The 24,206-nt window shown below is 40.2% G+C and overlaps 1 pseudogene; it reads left to right on the forward strand.

Moving 5' to 3' along the window:
* The first annotated feature begins 377 nt into the window (after positions 1–377).
* LOC149995900 (ras-related C3 botulinum toxin substrate 1-like) lies at positions 378–8,315 on the forward strand (annotated as a pseudogene).
* The last annotated feature ends 15,891 nt before the right edge of the window (positions 8,316–24,206 follow it).

Here is a 24,206-nt window from a genome sequence, read left to right on the forward strand (position 1 = left end):
AACAGGCACTTTTGAAATTTAAAGCAGTGAGGAATCAAGAGAGTTTGGTTAGCTGTGCGAGGAAGTTCTTTACTTCATGGCAAGTCAGAGCATGCAGAGAAGTCAGAACTATTTCATAAGATTTGCACAGTGGCTCCTTACAAATTGCAAAGACTATGTGGCCATCATCTATGTACGTCCCAAAACAATGACAGTGTGAGGACAGCTCATGCGTAACACTGATAAGGATGTTTTTATTACCCAGGGAGTTGACTTCAAAAAGGTTCAGGTTTCGTTTGCAGAATTTAAGACCAGGCTTAAACAATTAAATAAGTATCTGTGTAGGCTGTCCTTTTTGAATGTTGGCCTGAGAGTGAGGCTGGTTAGGGAAGGTTAATATGCCGCATGCCGTGATATTACCTGAACTGGGTGACCTGGAGTTGCTATCAACTCCCAAGGCCACACCAAGGTACATTAATTCTTGGAAAACGCAGTCACCGGATACACCAGCAGAAATTACAAAACACCGCTGTGAAACAGCAAGGACTGCTTTAGTCAGTATTTACAGTTTATGTTTCCCAGCCAAGTCTCTTAGGACACAAAACAGACAGCATTGCTAAATAAGATTCATCCCCCCTCTCAAGCTCTCAGGACCAAGTATGCACAAGACATTATGAGAACAAACTTTCTTTTATTTCCCCCATGATAATGTCAGTTACAAAATTGGTGAGTGACTTCAAGGAAATAGTTTGACCAAATCTAAAGACCAAAAACTGAAATAAGGAAAAATTCAAATGATATTTTTTCTATTTTCTATAGATAAATTTGCCTTGAAGAAGATAATCAAACATATTCAGTTTAAAATAAAAAGCCGGACCAAAAAAATTCGGATAATATATTGTACCATGCCCTTTGATAGAAAAGCAAATATCAACTAGGATTTTTCTGACTTAGCTTATAAATTTGGCTTAATTCTAATAATCAAACACATGGAATTATTTAATTACAAAAACTAGATGAAAAAGTAAATAAAAATTTAAAAACAAAACAGCAAAAACTACAAAATTTCTGGAATAATGATGGTGGTCAGGAAGGCTAGCCTTTCTCAATATCAAATCAATGATAAAGCTACAGTTATTACAGACAGTATGGTTCTGTCATATCAACATGCAAATAGATCAACAAAATATAAATTATAGAAATAAATGTAAAATGTAATATTTTATAAAAGTGGCACTTCAAATCAATGGAGAAAAAATATTCTCCACTGATTAGAGGTAGGGGAACAACTGAGTAGTCATCTAGGGGGAAAAACTGGATTCCTTCCTTTATAACTGACAATAAAAGGAATCCCAGTTCAATTAAATATTTACACATGAAAATAAAACATTTAGAGCATTAGAAAAAATACTGAAAAATTTTAAAGTAATCTTTGAGCAGAAAAAGTCTTTCTAAAATTGATACAAAAATCCAGAAATCATAAAGTAAGGCTTTAAATTTGATTACATAACAAGAGAACATTCCTTCATAGTAAATGTACATATGCATATATACCATAAATCAAGTCAAAATACAAAAACAAACTGGGGAGAATATTTACAATTTATGTCCAAAAAAATATCTAATTTCTTTCATGCCTGAACCTTCTAGATATTAATAAGAAAAAACAGTAAAAATAATCAAGTTTAGAAATAGACAAGTCACAGAAGGGTAAATGCAAATGTCTCTTAAAAATATAAAAAGATCTCCAAGCAGAGAATAATTTTAAAAGGCTAATTAAAACTATACTGAAATTCATTTTTTTGTCATTATCAGACTGGCAAAGTTCAGGCAGTTTGCTGAGGCACAGTGATGGCAAGTGTGTGGTGACCTAGGAATTAGATTGCCGCTGCTGGACATGAAAATGAGTCCAACCCTATGGAGAGCAATTGGCATCCCTCGTTTAGAGTAGAAGTAATTTCCCATAATTAAGTCTTTCCTTGTTTGCCTCATCTATCAGATTTCACATCCCTATCCAGACTTTAACTTGGTTGCCTTTACCTCCAGCATTGTAATAGGACTAGACTGGGTCATCTAAATTCAAAACAGATTTATCATTTTGGAGATATTCCTTGTCCCAATGAACTCTTTGGAAGGAAGACACAATATAAAGGGCAGGGAAAGGAAAGCTGGTAGGTACTGTTTACTCGTTCATTCTGCAGGTGTGTATTGAAACCCTACCAGGTCTCTTGAGAGCCTGCCATGTGGCAGGTGATGTTCCAGGATCTATGGTTGAAGCACTTGCTGATGAGACAGACACTGGTGGGGCTTAAGTCTGCCAGAAAAACACGTGATGAATGTTACAATTGGGAAACATGGCAACCATTAGCAGGGAACCTCACATAGTCGAGAGTTAAAAAGTGAAGCTCATATATGCATAACCCATAGACACACACAACAGTGCAGTGATGGCCAGAGGGAAGGGGGAAGAGGGGGTGGCAAAGGCCGAGGGGAGGGAAATGGGGACATCTGTGATAATGTAAATCAATAAATATAGAGGAAAATAAATCAAATTTTTAATGAAAAAAATTTTTTTTGCCACCCCAAACAGAGCTGGGCAGGATTGGCGCGCACGCATGGAGAAAAGGCAGGTCGGAGCACAGTACAAGATGGTGTCTTCGACTACGTGGCAGAAGCTCAGGGAACCTGGAGTGTGTCCGAGGGAACGTGCTGAGAGAAGAAGCTGGGAAGGTAAGCATGAGCCTTGAGCCATGGGTTCCCTGTGAAGGAATTTGCATTTTATCCTAAGGGCATTAGGAAATCATGAAAAAATTTGAAATTGGAGAGTGATATAATCAGATTTCTAGGATTTTTGTGTGTTGCTCCATTTTTTTAATTGCAGTGTGGAGCATGCGTCTGAGGGGAGAAGGAACGAGGCAAGGAGACCAGGTGTGATGCTCCAGAGGAGAGATGCTTGTAGCCTGGTCTTGTGTTGTGACAAATGGGATCAGAGAGATGGAAAGCAGCAATCTTGGTAAAATGCAATCTCATCATGTCATTTCCATGTTTGAAACTCTTCAAACTTCTCTCATTTTTCTTTGGACAAAATTTCAAAAATTCTTAATGTGGCTTAAAGGGTCCTTCCTGTTCTGCCCTCCCCACCCTCCCCTTGCACACTGACCCTATCTGTTCTTCGCATGTTTAATCTCTTTGGACCTGAAGGTGAGCACATACCACCTGCCTAGAAACTCCCTACTGTTTGGTTCACTGAGAAATGAATGAATAAAGTGGATGATTTAAGAGATATTTAGGTGAAGGGATTAAGCCAAAAACAAAACAAAAGTTATAGACACGGACAACAGTATGATGATTACCAGAGGGAAAGGGATTGACGGAGCCTGAAGAGGGTAAAGGGGGGAATAAATGGTGAGTGAAGGAGACTTGACTTGGGATGGTGAACACACACTACAATATACAGATGATGTATTATACAACTGTACACCTCAAACCTATTAATTTTATTAACCAGTGTCACCCCAATAAGTTCAATAAAAATGAAAAAGAGAAGATAAAAATAAAATAAAAATGGTTCTTCATTCCCTGCCCCCCACCCCCAAAAAAGAGAGGTATGTAGGGAGTCAGATAAGACTTGGAAGGGAGAAAGCCATAGGACCTCAGGGATGGAACAAAGGCTTCTGGCTTGAGTAACTGGTTGGTGTAGGGACCATTTGGAGAGGAGGCAGAAAAGATGGTTCCGCTGGGCTTATATTGAGTTTGAGGAGGTTGCAAATTATCTGCAGGGAGATTCTAACTAGGCAATTGTATCTAAGTACTTAACATATACCAGATTCTGTGCCAGGTACTTTCTTATATATTATCTCGTGTAATTAACCGAAGTAAAATGTAGATTAAAAAAAATTAACTATATGATCTAATTTTAAAGTAGGCTCTACAGTAATTATGTTAATCAGAGGAAATTAGCAATTTATCCTGGAGTTTCAAACTGTCTAATGATTTGAATCTCTTTATTTCCAAAGTATACCTATGGCACAATTATAGGAATACTTAAAAATAAAATTAAAAAAAAAAAAAAAAAAAAGAAAAACAAGTATCAAAGGGTTGGTGAATAATTTTATTCTCATGGAGCAATTTGAGCCTGTCCTAGTATTTTGTGTGATTAATCATGGGACCTGGCTCATTTTAAATAAGTCCAACAGAGGTAAAGAGGAAAATGTCCTGCCACCTTCACCTCCAACAACACTCTTCATTCCATATTGCCTTCTATACCGATTTCTATAAGGGTTTCCCCTTCCTGCTTTGGCAAGGCAGTAAAGGCCAGTCTGTGAACTCTTTCTTCTACCTACTTTTTATATTTTAAACTGTTGTACGTCCCAGTGCAACATTAGCATTCCAGAATACATTTCCACTGTGTTCTTCAAACCTTCAGACTCCATAAGGTGCCCAGCCATAGAATTAAGCTCTTTGCTCCGTAGTAGTTCAGAACAATGTTTCTGAGAGTTGATCTGTAGCCAAGCACGTTGGAATCAACAGAGCTGCTTTCTGAATACACAGCCGTGGGCTCTTACCCCGGATGTACTAAGTCAGCATTTCTCAAAGTGGCTCCCAGGGACCTGCGTTTTTTAAAGCTGTCCAGGTGCTATTTATTCACATTAAAATTTGAGAATTCGGATAAAATTTTTTTAAGGAAAGTAGGTAATTCTCATTTCAGAAATAGTTACAGAATGCCTCCTCACAGGGAAGTAATATACCAGAACAAGAAATACACTAAATAAATAAATAAATAAATAAATAAATAAATAAATATTTGAATTCTTCAAGTAAAAACAAAAGATGGTTTGAGCACTCTGAATCAGACTCCATGAGACGAGGTTTTAAAAGTTTTTATCTGCCTGCTGTTGTTAGTAGAGTAACTGCTAGAGAACTGAGTTGCAACTGTTACGCAGGTCTACTAGGTATCAGGTTAATATTCACTGATGAAAGAAAGAAAGAAAGAAAGAAAGAAAGAAAGAAAGGAAGGAAGAAAGAAAGGAAGGAAGGAAGGAAGGAAGGAAGGAAGGAAGGAAGGAAGGAAGGAAGGAAGGAAGGAAGGAAGGAAGGAAGAAAGGAAGAAAGAAAGAAGAAAGAAAGAAAGAAAGAAAGAAAGAAAGAAAGAAAGAAAGAAAGAAAGAAAGAAAGAAAGAAAGAAAGAAAGAAAGAAAGAAAGAAAGAAAGAAAGAAAGAGAAAGGAAGGAAGGAAGGAAAAAGAAAAGCTTATTTGAAGGGGTTACTTTATAATTAAGATGTTTTATCGAGAGGAGGGAAGATTCACATTACAGAGTAATTCCTAGGTTATTAGGGTTTTGTTTTTAGATTTTGTTTCCTGTTTTACTTATTTGTTTGTTTGCCTTTTGGTAAGTGCCTTTCAAAGAAATCTCCTAAAAGGGAGGGAAGAATTGACTCACTCCGTTAAACTCTCATTTATTGCCCACAGACCTTTATCCAATGTCTGTTTCATTTCACATAAAAGGAGTATATATACAGCTGTATATATATTTAAACATATATATTTAATACTTAACCCAAATAGGGGCATTTCAGTGTAGTTAACACTTTCGTTTTCCAAGGCAAATAAATATTGTTATTTGAAAGAGTGGACAAATGGAGATAGATGAGATTAGATCTCTACTTAATCTGTATTTCTTACATTTAAAAAAGAAAAGAAAAAATTATTTCTGTGAACTTTGTCATTCATAAAGCTGCTTTTTAAAAATTCATATACTAAAAGGTTATTTTTTAAGTACTTTTGTTTTGCAAAATAAATAGAAATTTCTATTTTCCATTACTTAACCTTAGGTAAGAAGTAACAGACATTGAACAGAAGAGAGATGCGTATTATGCATGCAAGGAAAATTAAAACTTGAGATGTGAGGGAGGGGCGCTTTGATGTACAAAAGAACTATTGTTAGTGTCGGACAAAACCTTCCCAGTATGGAACAGAGATAAAAAGGAGGGAGTTTCTAGCAGATCAAGGTCAACTGAGATCTATGAATAACATAAATGCTATTAATCTAGTACCAAATGAATCGCAGGAGTTCAGCAGGGTATGGTTCTGTGGCAGAGTTCATGGCAGGAGTGTGTTATGTCACTTCGAATTAGATAATGAGCACATTCATCAAGATTACTAAATACTATCCAAACTGGCATAGAAGAAGCTTTAAGGAGCTCAAGAGAGAACAAATCAAAGAACTAGATCTGAGGCTCAGAAAGGTAATAGGGATGTTCAAACAGTGTAACAAGTTCAGATATTTGCAGGCACCAGTACAATCTCACTCTGTAGGAAACGCCACGAAAGAGGCTTTCGTAGATGGATGGCTAGCAGCTTATTATATATAATGGTGTCTCCCTCATTATGTCCTAGTTTAATGGTTAGAAGGCAGGCAGACAGTAATGCCTCAAAAGGCTATATACTGGAAATGTGGAATTCCTTTCTTCTAATGACTAACTTAAAATACAAAATAGTTGCTTTTCCTTTCTTTGGGGAAACTCAATATGAAATCACTAAGTTTCATTTTTTATTTTTTTCAGATTCAAATCGACCTAAATGTTTGGGATCCCTTTCATCTAAGTCTTATTGAAATATTAATTTTTTTTGAAATATATATATTTTATTCCAGATGCATATGTGATTATAAGGAATTGAAAAAAATGAAAACATAAAAAAAGAAGAGAAGAACTGAGAAGAAAACAGAAGACTTGTAACTGGCTGTAGTACTAAATCAACACAAAATAGAAGAAAACAAAGGAAAGAGAAATAAAAAGATAGAAAGTAAGAAAATAAATATATAATATAAAGATGAAATTTTTTAAGAAGACTGCAAATACACTTTTAGCTGATAGATTGCATTTCCATCAGCCCACTAAGGCATAAATCCTTTATAAATGAATCAGAAACTCATAAAGAGCAAACAACCTAGAAGATTGGTCTATGAACATATTAATTTTTTTAAACTTCAGATACTTTCCTGCATTTTTTTTCCATTACCATTTAATCCTCTTATATCCCCCTCTCCCCAGCAAGTACCACACCATTGTCCACGTCCATGAGTCCTTTTTCCTTTTTGTTCAATCCTTCCACGCCCTAATCTCCCCCCGCCTAAGCTGTCATCTGTTCTCCATCCATGAGTCTGTTTCTGTTTTCCTTGTTAGTTCAGTTCGTTCATTAGATTCCACATGTGAGTGAAATCCTATGGTATTTGTCTTTCTCTGACTGGCTTGTTTCACTTAGCGTAATGTTCTCCAGATCCGTCCATGCTGTCGCAAAGGGTACGATTTCCTTCTTTGTTACGGCCGAGTAGTATTCCATTGTGAACATCTTACTTTGATTGTAGCTGGTAACATGTCCTGCCCACCTACCACTGAGATCCTCTTTCAACTTTATTCATTCATTTATTCAACAAATATTAAATGCCTTGAATATGTCTGCAGAGAACCAGACAGACATAATCCCAGCCCTCATAAAGCTTATGGTTTTAAGATTTGCTTTGGTGGTAGCTGTGTGCACCCCCACCCCCACCTGCCATGCCCCAAGCTGACCACTTCTCACCTCCATGCCTGGCCACTGCTACTATGGCCCACTGAGCGGCCCCGACGCAGACCATCAGGTGTGTGGTGGTGGGAAATGGGGCTGTAGGTCGTCGTCGTCGTCAGCAGCCGTCCGTCTCGAGAGACGATGGTGTAGCTTCTTAAGAGTCTATCTGCACCGCCGAGAATGGCTGTGCAGTCCGACTCGGGAGTGACACGGTATCTGTCTCCTCCCGTGTTGAATCGACATCTTGCGATGACGCTGGAGTGTCCTCTCCAGTGAAGCTGAAGCTACAGAGAAAACTTGCCTACTGATCAGTTACACAACCAATGCATTTCCTGGAGAACACATCCTCGATGTCTTTGACATCATTATGGTAGATGGAAAACCGGGGAATCTGGACGTAGGGATACTGCTGGACAAGATTATGACAGGTCGCATTCCCTGTCTTATCTGCAGACAGATGTTTTCTTAATTTGCTTTTCTTCTGTGAGTCCTGTGTAATTCAAAAATGTTCCTGCAAAGTGGTATCCTGAAGTGCAACACCATTGCCCGAACACTCCCATCATCCTGGTGGGGACTCAACTTGCTCTTGGGGATGATAAAGACACCACTGAAAGCTGAAGGAGAAGCTGACACCCATCCCCTACCTGTAGGGAGACCGGCATTGCTCAGCTCTCATGCAGCCAGGCCGCCAATGTTTGATAAAGCTATTCAGGCTGTTCTCTGCTCCTCTCCTGTCAAGAAAAGGAAGATAAGATGCCTGCTGTTGTAATTGGCTGGGCTCCTCTCGCCTGCTACCCTGTCCCCATGGAATCTTTATACGCTTTGCTCGAAAAATGATGGAACCTTGCCCTGGTTGGGTGGCTCAGTTGGTTGAAACATCGTCCTGTACACCAAAAAGGTTGCAGCTTCCACCCCTGGTCAGGGCACATACCTAGTTTGCAGGTTCAATCTCTGGTCAGGGCATGTGTGGGAGGCAATTTATCTATGTTTTTCTCTCACATCAATGTTTCTCTCTCTCTCTCTCTCTCTCTCTCTCTCTCTCTCTCTCTCTTTCTCTCTCTCTCCCCTCTAAAAATCAATGATAAAACATATTCTCGGGTGAGGATTTTTTTAAAAGATGATGGGGACTTTGCACTCAATGTCAAGTTGTTGTTACAGATTAGTATTTCCATAAAACCATTTTGAATTAATCAGTAATTTTAAGGTTTTATTTGTTTAAAATGTAAGAGTTCAAACTTTCACATTCTATTAAAATTTAGTCCTAAAATGAAAACAAAAACAAGATTTACTTTGATGGTTATGGTTATTTGAACAGTGCTCTCCAATAATTCATGTCTATCCACGACCTCAGAATTTGATTTTATTTAGAAATAGGGTCTTTGTAGATATAACTAAGGATCGTGAGATTAAATCAAACTGGATTTAGAGTACGGCCCTAAATCTAATGACTGGCGTCGTCAGAGGAGCAGCTACAGAGAGACACAGGGAGGAGGCAGTCATAGGGGGCAGTGATGGGGAGACAATGATTGTAATGACACATCTACGTTCTGGGGAACACTGGCAGCCACAAGAGCCAAGAGAGAGGCAGGGGGCGGTTCTCCCTCAGAGCTTCCAGGAGGAACCCACCCTGCTGACCCCTTGATTTCAGACCTCCTGGCCTCCAGAACTGTGAGAGAATAAATGTCTGTTGTTTAGGATAATAAATGACCCAGTGTATGGTCATTGATTATAGTAGCTTTAGGAAATTAACAAAGTGGTGCACAGAGTTAGTGCAAACATCAGCACCCAGACCCCAACCTCCCTTACCACAGAGCCACTGAATAGGTGAGTGGCCTGAGGAGAAAAACATTCAGATGTGGCACTGTCTTTAACAAAGTCCTCACTAAAGGGACCCCAAAATGAGCCTTGGTTTGCTAGCAGGTGCACAAACTATTAGAGTCGGAAAGGACTCAGGTACTGTCTAGAGGCATCCTATTCATTTTACAGCTGAAGAAACAGATGGGACCTGTCTTCTGGCTTCCTTTCTCCTTCGCCTCAAGTGCGATGCAGATGGTCTGTCCTGTCTCAGGCAGGAAATGTCTGTCTGGCTGACACCCTGAGTGATTCAGCTGGATTCCTAGGGGGCGGGTGGGGGATTTCTTGCCAGTAAGATGGAAACTCTGAAATCCATTTATTCGACAGTTATCCTCGAGTACCTACTCTGTTAAGTCATAATGGGAGAAGCAAGAAATCTGAACTCCTGTTCTGTATAAACAGAATCCCAAATATTAGATGTTATATTTAAACTATAAGTAGAATCAAATAGTATATTTTTTGGTTTCTTGGTTTAAAAATAAAGGCTCAAACAAGGCAGAAGAAAAAGAAACTGCAGATAAGTTCCATCAGTGGCATTTCAAACAAGGGCAGGGCTTTGCTATCCGGCTTATAACAGACCAGTTCTCCTACTTAAAAAAACAAAATAAAGTAATTTTTTAAAAATAGAAAAACAAGGCCACACACACACACCCCGACTTAATGGTGTTGAAAAACTACAAAAGTAGCCGAAACCATAAAGGGTCAAGACTCTTGAAAGAAGGAAAATTAATTTAGAGGCTGGGCAGAAAGTGGTTGCTGACGGGCAGAGAAACTGAGCAATATTTTGAGCAGTCTCATGGGACAGGAGAGTCAAAAATGGGAGTCCAAGACTGTAAAAGTCCCTTGACAGAAGCCAAGATCCTACAGAGAAGGGAAACAGAAGGAAATAAGCCTGGTAGTCCAGCCACTTTTTTCTCTTAAGATAGTCATCCATTTGTCCGTGGTACAGGCCGAACCTGGGGAAGCTGATCCCAAAAGAGCTTGCTGAGAGGCTGTACACACTAAGCAGACCTACTGGTTGTCTCACTGTGCTGGGGAGATTAAAAAAAAAGAGAGAGAGTTCAGCAGCCACCAAAGGGGAGGAACCCAGGCAAACATTCAGGTTTCCCTCTGAGACTTCCTATGCCTTAGAAGTAAGGGCAACCCCCAAACAGTCAAAGCCTTAGGCGGAGACTCAGACTCAAATCAATTTGCTCCCTATTTGAATTAAGGTGATTTGCTCCTCTACTAACTGCCTTCCAGAAGCTACCTAATATTCTCTCTGAAAAAAAGAAAAAAGAGAACACCATCTAGAGTTCCTGCAGTTTTTCACACAAGAGGTCCAGCCTTCCCTGAAAGTTTATCTATCACACACACCAAGGGAGAGGACTAAGAGAAGAAAAAAACATAATAGAACCAGAGCCAGTTGTGATTCAGGAATTGAGATTATGAGACCCAAACTCTAAAGGAAGGGCTAATTCCCCACCCCACCCCCCACCCTGACCACCACCACAGGGAGTTTAGAAAGGATCACAGAGAAATAGGTAAAGCGTGAAACTAGAATGGGACCTGGCTAGGAATCGTGGTAACTCAGAGATGAGCTTTTCCTCTGAAAACTGTTGTTCTGTGTGGGGAGGCCTTTTGTAAAGAGCAGGAACTCAGACAATTCCCCCAGAAGCTATTTTTTAAAAATTTTGTTAGAAGCTTATTTCTTTACCCCATAAGTGGTTGCTCACATAAAGCAAGTACCTCCTAAAACTCCTGGAGTCGAATCGTTGCACAGTACTTGAATGTTTTTTAAATAATAAATAATATAGGATATATCCCTTCTTTCGCTGGGCTAGATTGACAGGCCTCTCTGGCCCAGCAGCTCCCCCTGTACCATTTTGGTTTCTATGATGCATGTTTCTGCCTTCCCCTGGTCCTGCCCCCAATCTGGTCCTGGAGGGGTACGGGGACCCTCTCCCTTTTGCCATCTTGGCCAGGGGTGAGACTCCTGGGGCTCCAACTGACTGCCCACCAGTAACAAAAATATGACCTGAGTTTCCTATGAGTTGCAGGTGGGGCGAGGGGGGGGGGTGGTCAGGCTCTGACGCAGACTCTGGGAAAAAAAAAAAACACTAGAGTTCCCACATAAATTTCATTATTATCCCTTTATTTTTATTGATCAGAAGTTAAGGGAGAACACAGGACAGGGGAGGGGGTGGCTTTGGGAATTTTAGTTTCCCCTCCTACCTTTTCATGCCCCCATGCTAAAAAGTTGCAAATTAAAGGATGAATAAAAGCCTTAGGCCACCTAATTCAGTTTACTGGCTTTGGTCTTTTCTCTCTTCTCATTTCTCCATCCTGGGGGCCCTCCCTGGGTACTGCATTTTATCCTCTTCCCTTAAGGGGCCCCAAAAGCTGTGCACGCTGCCCCTCCCTTTCCCTAAGTCCTGGCACAGCCCTGTCCCTGAGGTCACAGTTTCCAGAACCCAGACAAGTGTAGAGAAAACTAAGCAGAGCTTGCCCTTCTCCACCTCAGCATCGAGCAGTCTCCATGGGAAGGGAGGGCTCAGTCCCTGACAAGTGCACCTGGGGGCGAACCACTCCCTCCATAGTTCCAGGATGATGACAGACTACTCTGGTCACCACATCTGTGCTCTGTGTGTTTTCAAGCTGAAAACAAAAACAAAGGAGAGGGTTCACACACACACACACACACACACACACACACACACACACACACACACACTCTCACTCTCTCTCTCTCTCTCTCTCTCCTTCCCGTAATTACTTTTAGTGGTGAAGCAGTTAATGCCATGTTCCTCCTCCTGGCGTGGAGTTTTCATTTTTTATTGGCATCACTTTATCCCCGGAGACAATAGCAGATTGTTTCTGGTGTGCGCAGAAGGATCCTGTTCTGGCAGGCAGGCCTTCAGTCAACAAGCTTCACATCCTCTACAAAGACCGTGCATGTGCCTTGTTCCAACCTGACTTTCAAGTGTCTTTTATAAAGACAATCATCCTAATAACAACCTGCAACTGCCCGAGGAACTTGCACAAAACTGAAACCAAAAATACTCTGAAGAGAGTCTAGGGAGAAGCAGAGAGAGAGGAAGCCTCAAAGAGTAGGGGGACAGAGGCCGCTGTGGAAATCCTTGGACCAAAACATTCCTGACCTCAGCCTCTCTTCATGTTACCTGATTAGAAAAAGCCCTTCTCCTCATACCTCTGACCTGGTTAATAGCCTTAAACAGGCTCTATTGGGTAATCTTAACTGCAGCCATCTCCCCAGATGCGGAGGTTTCCTGGCAGGAAGGGAAGGAATTCTAAGTAATGCAGAAACCCCCACGAGGGCTTGAGGGTCTGTCCTAAGCCAGCAACCACTCCCTGAGGTTGTAGTTGCCCCCCACCCACCCACTAGTGGCCTGGATCACCTCCAGGAAAGGTGGCATTGGGGGAGGTGCACACTACCTGATCAGAAATATAAACTAAGAGGAACAGTTACTAAGACCTTCATATGGTCCCGGTTCATAAAGCACAAACCATGTTGGTCTACCGTGTCTCAGAAATATATGTGAAGAAGACAGATTTTTAAAGATAAGAAAACAAACTCATCAAGCTAAAGCAACCTGCCAGAGGTCCCAGGACTAGCAAATGACAAAGCTGCTTATTAAAATAAACTTTCTAGGGGAGAAAAAAACAAATCAGTCATGCCGAAAATTTTCACACAATTCATGGAGATGCTGTGCCCTCAAGGGGTGGAACAGAAGTCCCCACGCCTTAAGTGCGGGCTGTGCAGAACGACTTCCCGCCAAAGATCATGGCGTGGAACGGTGGGGGCAACGTCGCTGCGGAGGAACGCAAGCTCAGGCAGCGAGCCAGGTCAGTATCAGCCGTGCTAAGTTATGTCGACAGTGTGTACCCTTGATTTGATGTGATGACAATGGCACTTTACCTCTGTGCCCTTCCTCCCCCAAACCCATAATCTTAGTCTAATATGAGAAAAACATCAGACAGATTCCAGTTGAGAGACGTTCTACAAAGAGCTGATCAGTCTTCCTCAACACTGTCCAGGTCACTCATCAAAGACAAGGGAAGTCGGAGAAACTGTCACTCAACCTAGAGGAGCCTAAGAGACTTGATGACTAAAGGTAATAGGATATTCTAGATGGAATTCCTGGAACAGAAAAAGGACGTTGAGTAACATCTAAGAAAACTTGAATAAATTATGGACTTCAGTTAATGATAATGGATCAAGTGGTTTATTAACTATAACACATGTACCCTGCCAGACTATCAATAACGGGGGAAACTGGGTGCTGGGTATGTGGGAATGCTCTGTCGTACCTTCTCAGGTTTTCTGTAAATCTAAAACTTTTAGAAAATTAATAGTTCATTTAATTAAAATATCAGGCTCTCTGGCCCAACCTTCACGTCTTTTCATAACTGAACACTTTTCTACTTCTTATTAAGTGAGCATTTCCTTGGTCTGCAATTTATTTAATGTCTAGCTCCCCTACCTGACACCAGATTCTAAGGAGGCAGAGACCATGCCTGATTCTGCTAGGCAAGAGACCCCTAGCACCTTGCACACTACCTGGTACATAATAGGTGCTCAATAAATATTTGCTGACTGAATGAAACTAGGACCAAAGGGGTATAAAACTGGTTTATGTAAATATATTAAATTCAAACTTTCAATTCTATGTAAGAAAGAATTATAAAATATTTAAATTACCAAGATAAAAAATAGAATCTCAGAGCCTGTTTCAATTGTTAAAGTGTTAATTCCAGTAGTTGGGTTGAACATGGACATTTAAGAACAAAGCAGAGATTAGAACAAGGTTACAAAAATGAGTTGGAACTTACGTTACAAAGAAGAGTAACAGAAAAATCAGTGAACTTGGTGTCACATTAAAAGTCAGTGTTATCAGTGTGCACTCACTTAAATACAGTATCTGCGGGCCTTATCACTCTTTCAGCTTCTTGGCTTTATTCAAAATACTGTGTACAGTCTCAGAGTCCCTACTGAGAGAAGACAAAATAGTACAATGATTACAATATAGACAATATCCCTATAAGGAAAAGTTTAAAAGTTGAGAAATTTTAGCCAGAAAAAGGAAGAGCTAATAAGTGACTCAGTGGCAATACCTAATAAACAACAACCTTTTGTAATGAGTGAAATGACCACTTTTGCAGCTTCACAGAAAACCAGTAAGAGAAAAAGGAGCTTAAGTTGCCATGAGACTAGATCATCAGAATTTCCTCTTTTATATCCTAGATAGCTTGAAAATTAGAATGTTCAACCATCTGGCCAACATGGCCCACCAGGAAAGAAGGGTGGCCTTCAGGAAAAAGTCCTTCATGTTCTTATCAACCTATAATTTTATTGTTTGACTCTGTATTGACTCTGAACATAAATAAAACAATGGCCACAATTCTTCCATCACTAAGCAGGCCACAACTTCCACGTGGCCAGAAACCATTTCTGTTTTGTTTGCCTCTCTCCTCAGCACCTAAATGTAGCGCCTGGCAGTTGGTGTTCAGTAAATACTTTTTGAACAAACAAACTAGTAAGGAAATCAGCCTTGAGCCATAAGAAAGATGGCCAATTATGCTCTGCTTTTTTAAACATAGGAGAACATGAAGTAGAAGAACAAGAACAAAAGAATGTTACTATCATTGATTTGTATTCAATGTAAAGAACTTAAATATTTTTTTAAGCCTAGGAAAAGGCATTAACACAGTACTTGACACATTAAAGGCCCTGTGGCCATCAAAGATGGCCACATTTAATATAGGACCCATTTCACATGCTCTTCTTACAAAGTGACATTGATATGACTCCATTAGGGTCTCTGTCTCCTTTCCTTGAACTTAGGCACACCTTATAACTGTCCCAGATACTGCAAAAACATCGCTGTGTGACTTCTGAAGCTAATTTGTACGAGGCAATATTTGGTTCCTGCCTCTTTCTATATGTCTCTTTTAGGATAATCACCCTTGAAACTCAGCTACCATGTTGGGAAGAACCCCAGGCCACATGCAAAGCCAGATGTGGTGATACCAATATGAAGCACTAGACATGTGAATGAATGAGCCTTCAGATGGTTCAGCCCCTAGTCTTCAGTCTTCCCCTTGGAACCCCAGCATCATTAAGCCACCTCTCCTGTGTTATGACTGAATTTCTGACCCACCAACTCGTAAAAGATAATATATGATTATTGTTGCTTTAAACCACTAAGTTTGAGGTAATTCATTTCAAAGTAATAGATAATAAACACAGGTACTTACTAAGTGTTTCGTTTAATTACTTGAATAGCTCCAGTTCAGCTGGACAAATTTGCTGAATGTCTGTCTATTCCTATAAAGGATAATATATGATTATTGTTGTTTTAAACCGCTAAGTTTGAGGTACAGTGAACCCTCACTGATCACAGGTATTACGTTCTAGATCCCCCTCCACTATCGGTGAAAATCCACGAAGTAGGAACCTTACATTTATTTTAGAATTTACTGTACAGTACCACAAAATCCCATGATGTAGCAAAAAGTCTGCGATAAATAATTAAATATAATATTTAAAAAAATCCCACGATACAGTGAGGCCGCGATAAGTGAACTGCAATGTAGAGAGGAACTACTGTAATTCATTTCACAGCAATAGATAACAAACACAAGTACTTACTAAACGTTTTATTTAATTACTTGAATAGCTCTAGTTCAGCTGGACAAATCTGCTGAATAGCCATCTACTCCTATGTGTCAGGTGCAGTGAGGGTCAGGCATTAAGAATATACACACTTGAGTAAGGCACGGCCCCTCCCTCCTACTAGCTTCGTGTTAAGGGGAGTAAACACAAAGTAGAAAGTTATTTTCAGAATAATATGACCTGTCTCGTTTGTTATACTACTGGGCCCTTTCTGGCTCAAACTTGGATCCTCAATTGGGGAGCTAACGATGGCGATGGTTACCTGTGGGCTTTACCTGTGAGAATGGGGACAAGAAATGTGGCTCAAGAAGGAGGCACACATGTTTTCAGTGGGTTGAAGCTCTTGAGGAGAAGGGGAGAGAGGCAGAACGAGTACCTGTTACACACCCCAGGACTGCACTGAGTCTCTCTAAAAGAGGAGTAGATCACAAAGTAGATCCCTGGCTGGTGTGGTTCAGTGGGTTGGGTGTCCTCCCATAAACCACAAAGTTGTCAGTTTGATTCCGGTCCTGGCATGTGCCTGGGTTGCAGACCAGGTCCTTGGTTGGGGGTGTGCAAGAGGCAATGGATCGATGTTTCTCCCCCCCACCAAAATAAATAAATAAATAAATTTTGTAAAAAAAAAATGGCCTTAAAAAAAAGCTAAAGAAGTGGAGAGTTAAGTTCCCTCAGCATTATCAGTAGCCGAGGTGGTTAAGTATTCAAGTACTATGTTCCTGTACTCGTTATCTCTCATTGAATTAATACATTCAAAGTCTTTTTGTGTGTGTTGTTGCCATTGTAAAATATACACAACATAAAATTCACCATTTTAATCACTTTTGCACGTACAGTTTAATGGCAGTGAGTACATTCACAATGTTGTCCAACCCCCGCTGCCATTTAGCTCCAGAGCTGTTTCATCATCCTAGACTTAGACCCCATACCTATTCGACAGTAGCTCCCTTCTCCCCCTCCCTTCAGCCCTCGGTTACTGCAGTTCTACTGTCTTTATGCATTTGACTCTGTGAAGTACTGATGTGCAAAGTCGGATGAAACCTGAAACTGGCCCCAAGCACAACGGGCAAAGGGAGACCTGTGACCGTGGCACATTTAAGAAGCAAGGGCACTGAGGAAGCTTGTCTGGGCAGCGGAAGATGAGTGGGTTTCCACACCCTCCCTCCAGGGTTGTCATTGTTTATATCAAGGCCTCAGTCCCGATGGTGTCAGCAGCACGTTGCCTCTCAAGGCTGGGTGCTCGAAGGAAGGTGGGTGGTATGTGCATTCCAGGGCCAGGAGAGGGGGAGGACCCTCTGCTGGCCAGGGACCAGCTCACAGGTGAACAAGAGGTCAAGCCTTCTCCGTGACTTCCTCCAACACTAGGTAACCCATAGAAGCAGAATATGTTTCCTTCTGTGGCTGCCTAATTTCACGAAACATAATGTTTTCAAGGTTCATCCATGTTGTAGCCTAGATCAGGATTTTATTCCTTTTTAAGGCCGAATAATATTTCTTTTTCTTTTTTTAATTGTTTTTATTATAATATTTTTTTCAAATATGCTTTATTGATTATGCTGTTACAGTTGTCCCAATTTCTTTTCCCTTTGTTCCCCTCCACCCAGTTACCCTCCTCCCTACAGTTGACCCCCCCTTAGTCCATGCCCATTGGTTGTGCATATAGTTCTTCTCAACGTCTTCCTGTCTACTCCACTTCTTCCTACTATGCTTCTTAATTCCTGTACCATCTCCCTCCCTTTCCCCCCTTCTCCAACTCCGCTGACCTCCCCCCAATATGTTCCTCATACCTATATTTCTTTTCCTGTTCTCGTTGCCTACTTAGTTTGCCTTTGTTTTGATTCCCTAGATTCTGTTGTTGGTTGTTGTGATACAGTTTTCATTTTAATGTTCATAGTTTTGATCCTCTTTCTCCTAAACAAGCCCCTTTAACATTTCATATAACAGTGGTTTGGATCTGATGAACTCCTTCAGTTTTACTTTGTCCTGGAAGCACTTTCTCTGCCCTTCTATTCTGAATGACAGCTTCACTGGATAGAATAATCGTGGTTATAGGTTTTTGCTTTTCATTACTTTGAATATTTTTTACCAGTCCCTTCTTGCCTGCAGTTTCTTTTGAAAAATCAGCTGACAGTCTTATTGGGACCCCTTTGTATGTAATTTTCTTCTTCTCTCTTGCTGCTTTTAAGATTCTCTTTTTATCCTTAATTTTTGACATTTTGATTATAATGTGTCTTGGTGTGGTTCTCCCTGGGTCCAGTTTTTCTGGAACTCTCTGTGCTTCCTGGAACTGTAAGTCTATTTCCTTCCCCAAGTTGGGGAAGTTCTGCTTCATTATTTTTTTCACATAATTTTTCAATTTCTTGTTCTTCTTTTTCACCTTCTGGCAATCCTATGATTTGGTTGTTGGCCCGCTTAGAGCTGTCCCATAAGTTTCTGAGCCTCTCCTCATTTTCTTCACTTTTTGTTTCCTCTTTCTGTGCTGGTTGACTGTTCATTCCTTCCCTATGTTCCAATTTGTTGTTTTGACCTCTGGTTTTCTCTTCCTCACCACTAGTTTCATAAGTGTTTTTGCTCATTTCAGCAGGACTAGCCTTCATTCCTTCCCCATCTTGTTTAAGATCTTCTGTTAGATCTGTAAGTATTCATATAACCAAAGCTCTGAACTGTGCCTCAGAAAGATTTCCTATCTGCTGAGCCATTAGATTAGGTATTTGCTGGCTGATCAGCTACATAACCAGGATCTCTATCATAATCTGTGCCATCCTGACAGTTTTGTGTTTACCTTTGCTTACTGAGCAGAGCTGTCACACCTCCTACGCTATAGGGGGCAGAGCCCTGTGCACTCATCACAACCAGGCGACCCGTCTCACCACGCCATGGCATTTTGTATGGGGGCAGGGACCCATGATGGATTTCTGCTGTTCAGTTTCCGCTGAGAGACCGGGAGCTTTCTTCTCCATCCCCACCCCTTCTGGCCTTCACAGTCCAAGGCAATGGGGGTCTGCCTTCCCCGGCATTGGAATCGTGAGCTGACCGGTTTGTTCTGAAGCTACGGGTGCTCCCAGGCGCTTCTTGCCTCCCCTTAAATATGGGTGTCTGCACTTACTGCAGTCCCGCCGCCATCACCGCAGTTGCCACTGCCAGCACAGCTTGACCTCTCCACCTCAGCTTCGCCCCTCCTACCCATCTGGATGAGCACCTCTTCTTTATAACTTCAGACATTGGACTTCCATGTAGCTTTATTTTCTGGAACTTCTGGTTATTTATGGTTTTGCAGTAGTTGTAGTCCTTCTTAGTTGTGGAGGGAGATGGAGTGTGTCAGTCTAGGCATCCATCTTGGCCGGAAGTCTAACTGAATAATATTTTATTGTATGTATACACAACATTTTGTTGATCTGTTTATCAGTTGATGGACATTGACTCACTTCCACCTTTTGGCTATAAACATGGGTGTGAAAATAGATCTTTGTGTCCTGGCTTTCAGTTCTTTTGGGTGTACACCCAGAAGTGGGATTGCACTCTGTGGTGGGTCACTTGGATCAGTTTCTGAGAGGTTCCCTCAGTTCCCCTGCACATCCCACCTTGGATCAAACCCTCTCAGAAAAACTTCATTCTGCCTTCTTGCTTCTTGCTGCAGGTGACTGAGCTGCTGGGACAAGTCTCACAACCACACAGATTGGCTGGAGTACAAAAGTCACGTGTCTCCAGCCTTGGCTGGGCCTACAACACTACCCATTAATTCTTCCATTGTCCTAGAACTTCATGGCCCAGCCTTTCCGTGGCTATTCCAGAACTTCACCACACCCCTCAAGCTCCACAACCTTCTTGGGGTCTTTCCTGTCAATACCCCACTTCACCTCTTCTATCAATGTTTGCCAACCTCCGTCACATGGCACCTCCATAAGTTTTTCCCTAGTCATTTACCTTGGGACTACCACTTATGTATTTAATATTTTTCTTTAAATCATTTTTTTTTTGCATTTTTAATTTATTTCTGAGCAACAACATTCAGAAGGTCCTTGTTGTGCTATACAACATATTTTTCTATAACACAAGTGTGAAAAATGTCCATCCATGCCCCACTTATATTATTGCCATCGGTAAGTACACTATTACTTGGAAAATAATGTGTTTTGTAAGTGAAGAGATTAAAGGCATCAAGCAAATACCTGCTCAACTGACCCCTATAAACTCTCCTACATCCCTACCCAGGAATCAACTCTATCACCTATTGTTTTAATAGAACACTTGATCCATCAAGAGTCTCCTCTCTTCTCTCTCCTCTCATATGTTGACCTCCTCAGCCCTTCTGGCTCTCATCTCTTGTACAGAACTTAGTTGTCTGTCCCTGCTTAGGTCTCCAGGCTCTTCTGTTACACCCTGCCTCTAACTTTTTGCTCAGCAACACTGAACTGCTTAGGATTTTAACATGTGTTGCTTTCTCTCATCTTCTTACTGTTGCTCAGACTCTTTTCTGTCTGTAATTCTCTACCTCTTCTCCCCAGTAAAAGAAAAAAAATCAACATCTATGGACCTAACAGAGGAGAGGGTTTTATTTATTTTTATGATCTTTAGTTTTAAATGCACACAGCACATGGACAAGTTACATAAGTATGCTCAATTTTACCACAACCCCACATTACCAGCCATCACTCTTTTATAAAACTCTATTATAAATTTTTTAATTTTTTTTTCATTCTTTACTTTTGCATCAGAATGTCTTGTGGAGGCCCTGGCCAGATAGCAAAGTTGGTTAAAGTGTTGTCCCAATAGAGCAAGGTTGTGGGTTCAATTCCCAGTAAGGGCACATACAAAAATCAACCAATGAATGCATAAATAAGTGGGGGGAAAATTGATGTTTCCCTCTCTCTCACTCTCTCTTTCTTTTGTCTCTCTCTCGCTCTTCCCGCCTTCCTCTCTCTTCCTCTAAAATCAATAAACAAAACAAAAAAAAAATTAAAATGTCTGTGGATTTATAATATTAGCAATAACATGGTCAAGTCCAAAAGCTCAGTTCTAAGTACGAGATATAAGAAATGTGTAAAAAATGTCTTTTGTCAGAAGATAGTCACTCTCAGTAGATATATAACATATATTTGTATGTAACATAAATTAAATCTTTAAACCATATCTCTTTATTAAAATTAAAGTTCTCTCTAATTTTACCAATAAATATCACACAATATAAATATTTAGAAAGGTTATTATACTTAATATAATGATCTTTTGATAATCAACTAATAGTTATAGAATTACTACATATACTTTTGTTCAAATTATTTAATCAATGTTAATTTTCCTCAAAAGACTTCGTATGAATGGATCTTGTCATCAAAGTTTTTATATCATGTTAATATTTGCAAAAAAAGTTAAAATCTAAACTCAAAGCCACTTTCTGAAATAATTTGATAATATTTATAGGAAAGATATTTTCTTACAAAAACCTAAACCTACGTTCTTTAGATGCTGTACAGGAAACAGGCAGCTCACAATTCAGTCTGCAACTTTTGAATTTTATAAATAGAACTTTATAAGTAAGACATTTATGGTTTTTGTTTTTGTTTTGTAATCTACCTAAATAGTATGCTTATAGTCTCTGGTGAATAAAAAAAGGAAGGAAAAATCCAAAGTAATAGAATTACTACAGTGAGGAGTTTCCACCAAAGGAGTAAGAATTGGGCCACTGATCTCAGACAGGTCACTTCAGGGATCAGAGCAGGGAACCAAACAGTGGCCCTGTGCAGGAGGGTGCACTTATGCCATCTCCAAACTCTGTTTTATTTTATTTAAATAGCATTTCACAGAATTGACAGAATAAGCAATAAAAGAGTACCCTGGAATCTTAATTTTACTCTCAAGTAGTCCTACTGTTTTCTTATAAAGAAATACATTAGCAAATATGGATATTCCCTAGAGCAGGTTTAAAATGCTATCAAGAACAGTTTCACTAAAACACAGGTACAACCTTAAGAAATGCTTATCTCAAGCAATATATATTTTAAGGCAAGGGACATATTTAGAGACACGTTTTTTCATAACGATAAAGTATCCAAACCACTATGAGCAACTATAACAATTATAACGCTATATGCCTGGGGGCCTAGCTTCAACATATATGCAACAAAAATGAGCAGAACTAAATTCCCAGGTACTGCATTCAGCCAATGCACAGGGAAACCACAGGCTCGTTTAAATTTTTGATAGAAACACAGCAACATTTATGAGACAATGCACAAACTAGTCATTCAAAGTAGTTTCACAGCTTCTGCATTAGGTCACACATGTGTTTCCATAATGCCAGATTTTGGTGAAGCTAAGTTTTCAGTGATTTCTGTGATAAGAAAGAGGAAGGAAGAAAGAAAGGAAAGAATGAGGGAAGGAAGGAAGGAAGAAGCACCACTGAGAAATCAGTATGGAACAGGAAATAAAGATGGTGGTGTCAAATCTGATTCTGAGATTTGAGGAGCTGTGTAGTACCCAACAGATGCACACATGTCATTGGTAAGTAGTTGTGATTGTCTAAGAAATAAAGTTTTAAAAAATTAAAATTCTTTTTTCTTAAAAACCAAACAAAACAGGGGTAAGGGGTGGCTTAACAATCCTTGTGAGCTGATTTCAGAAAGCACATTGTGATTTTTATTGGGTGTGTTTTGTACATCCTTGTGTATTCAGTCAGGGAAATAGAGGCCAGAACCTAAGACAGGAACCACTACTTCTATGCAGAATACTAAAGGAAGGTCTTGTTGCCTAAAGTAGATTTATTTATTTTCATTAGGTGAAGATATCGTTATAGGTAGCAGTTAAAACACACTTGTAGTTCTAAGTACCAGAAACCAATCTATCAGAAATAACGGAAAGGTTTTAGAAAAGCTTCTGACATCCAAAGCTTTCAAGGCTCCACTCAGGGCTGCTCTGGAAACCTCACCAAATGACTTCACAGTGTCCCCATTCCCCAAAATTCCTAGCCTCTGTCTCTTTAAGTTCTGAATTTCTGGAAGAGAGAATCTGATTGGCTCAGCCTGGGTCAGTGGTGCACCTTTGGACCAATGAGCTGTGGCCAGAGGACTGTAGAAACATGACAGCTGGAAGAGCATCTCTCCAGTATGGGCGGAGAGCTCTTCTCTAAGAAACAGACAGAGGGATTCAGTATTTGGGATATGAATTTTCTCACAAAGGGAGAAAAAGCACAATTCTAATCTATTGGTTCCTTTGAGCCAAGGTCCTTTAAATTTAGTTTTATGTTGCAATATTTTTTTTTCCTCCACAAAGGAAACTACTGTATGTAACAGCACTGACATTTATGCCACAAGAATGCTGTTAAAATTTGAGGGGAAACTCCTTCCAAATGTATTAAATCTTGATGAAACTGATCTATAAAAGGAAAACCTCTCTCCAAAGGTTGATATTTAAACTTTTATACGTGAGTATTTTAAGATATTTCATTTTATGTGAATGTGTAAGGTTCTGATATAAAATTTTGACTAGGTCTTTATGCCAATAGTTATGTAAAGATATTGAATCCCATAGGCTACAAATTCAAGTGGAAAAACTATTTCATTTTTGAGCCCTCATTTCATTAATGACATAAATTTAATGCTAGTCAAGAAGAATTTCCTTGGCCAATTTAGAATTTTTTTTGCATCCCTTTTCTGTTTCTCTCAGATTGCATCCAAGATTCAGAATAATCCACAGTAACCAGGCATAGGAAATGGGGGTCCGAGGGCTTCTGGACCCTGCTGTCATCTGCTGATGCTGGCATTTCCTGCTAGTTCTCATTGACACCGGTCACTAGTACAGGACAGCTGTAGTCCCATAATCTCATGGTCACAGCCCCGTCTAGTTTGCAGTCTAAACTCTTTTGCAGTTTGTCAGTGTCTCTCGTCTTAACCTTGAGACTTTGCAGGTCAAACAGTCCTCTCCGCCTGATCCGGTGCCCATCTCAGGGACAAGGCAAGGCTTTAGATGTTTTCCCTGCCATCTTGCTTAGACGCTATGACCCACACCATAATGTGGAAGAAATCTGGAGCCTTGGCCTTCTCACAGTTGCCACCCAGGAAACAGAGTTACAATGCACTTCCGTACCTTCGCGCATGTGTATGGATTCCTTCGTTCTTCATATCACCCGCTAACCAC

The sequence above is a fragment of the Furipterus horrens genome, unplaced genomic scaffold, assembly GCF_987537825.1.
Source record: "Furipterus horrens unplaced genomic scaffold, mFurHor1.1.pri manual_scaffold_12, whole genome shotgun sequence".
Classification (NCBI taxonomy): domain Eukaryota; kingdom Metazoa; phylum Chordata; class Mammalia; order Chiroptera; family Furipteridae; genus Furipterus; species Furipterus horrens.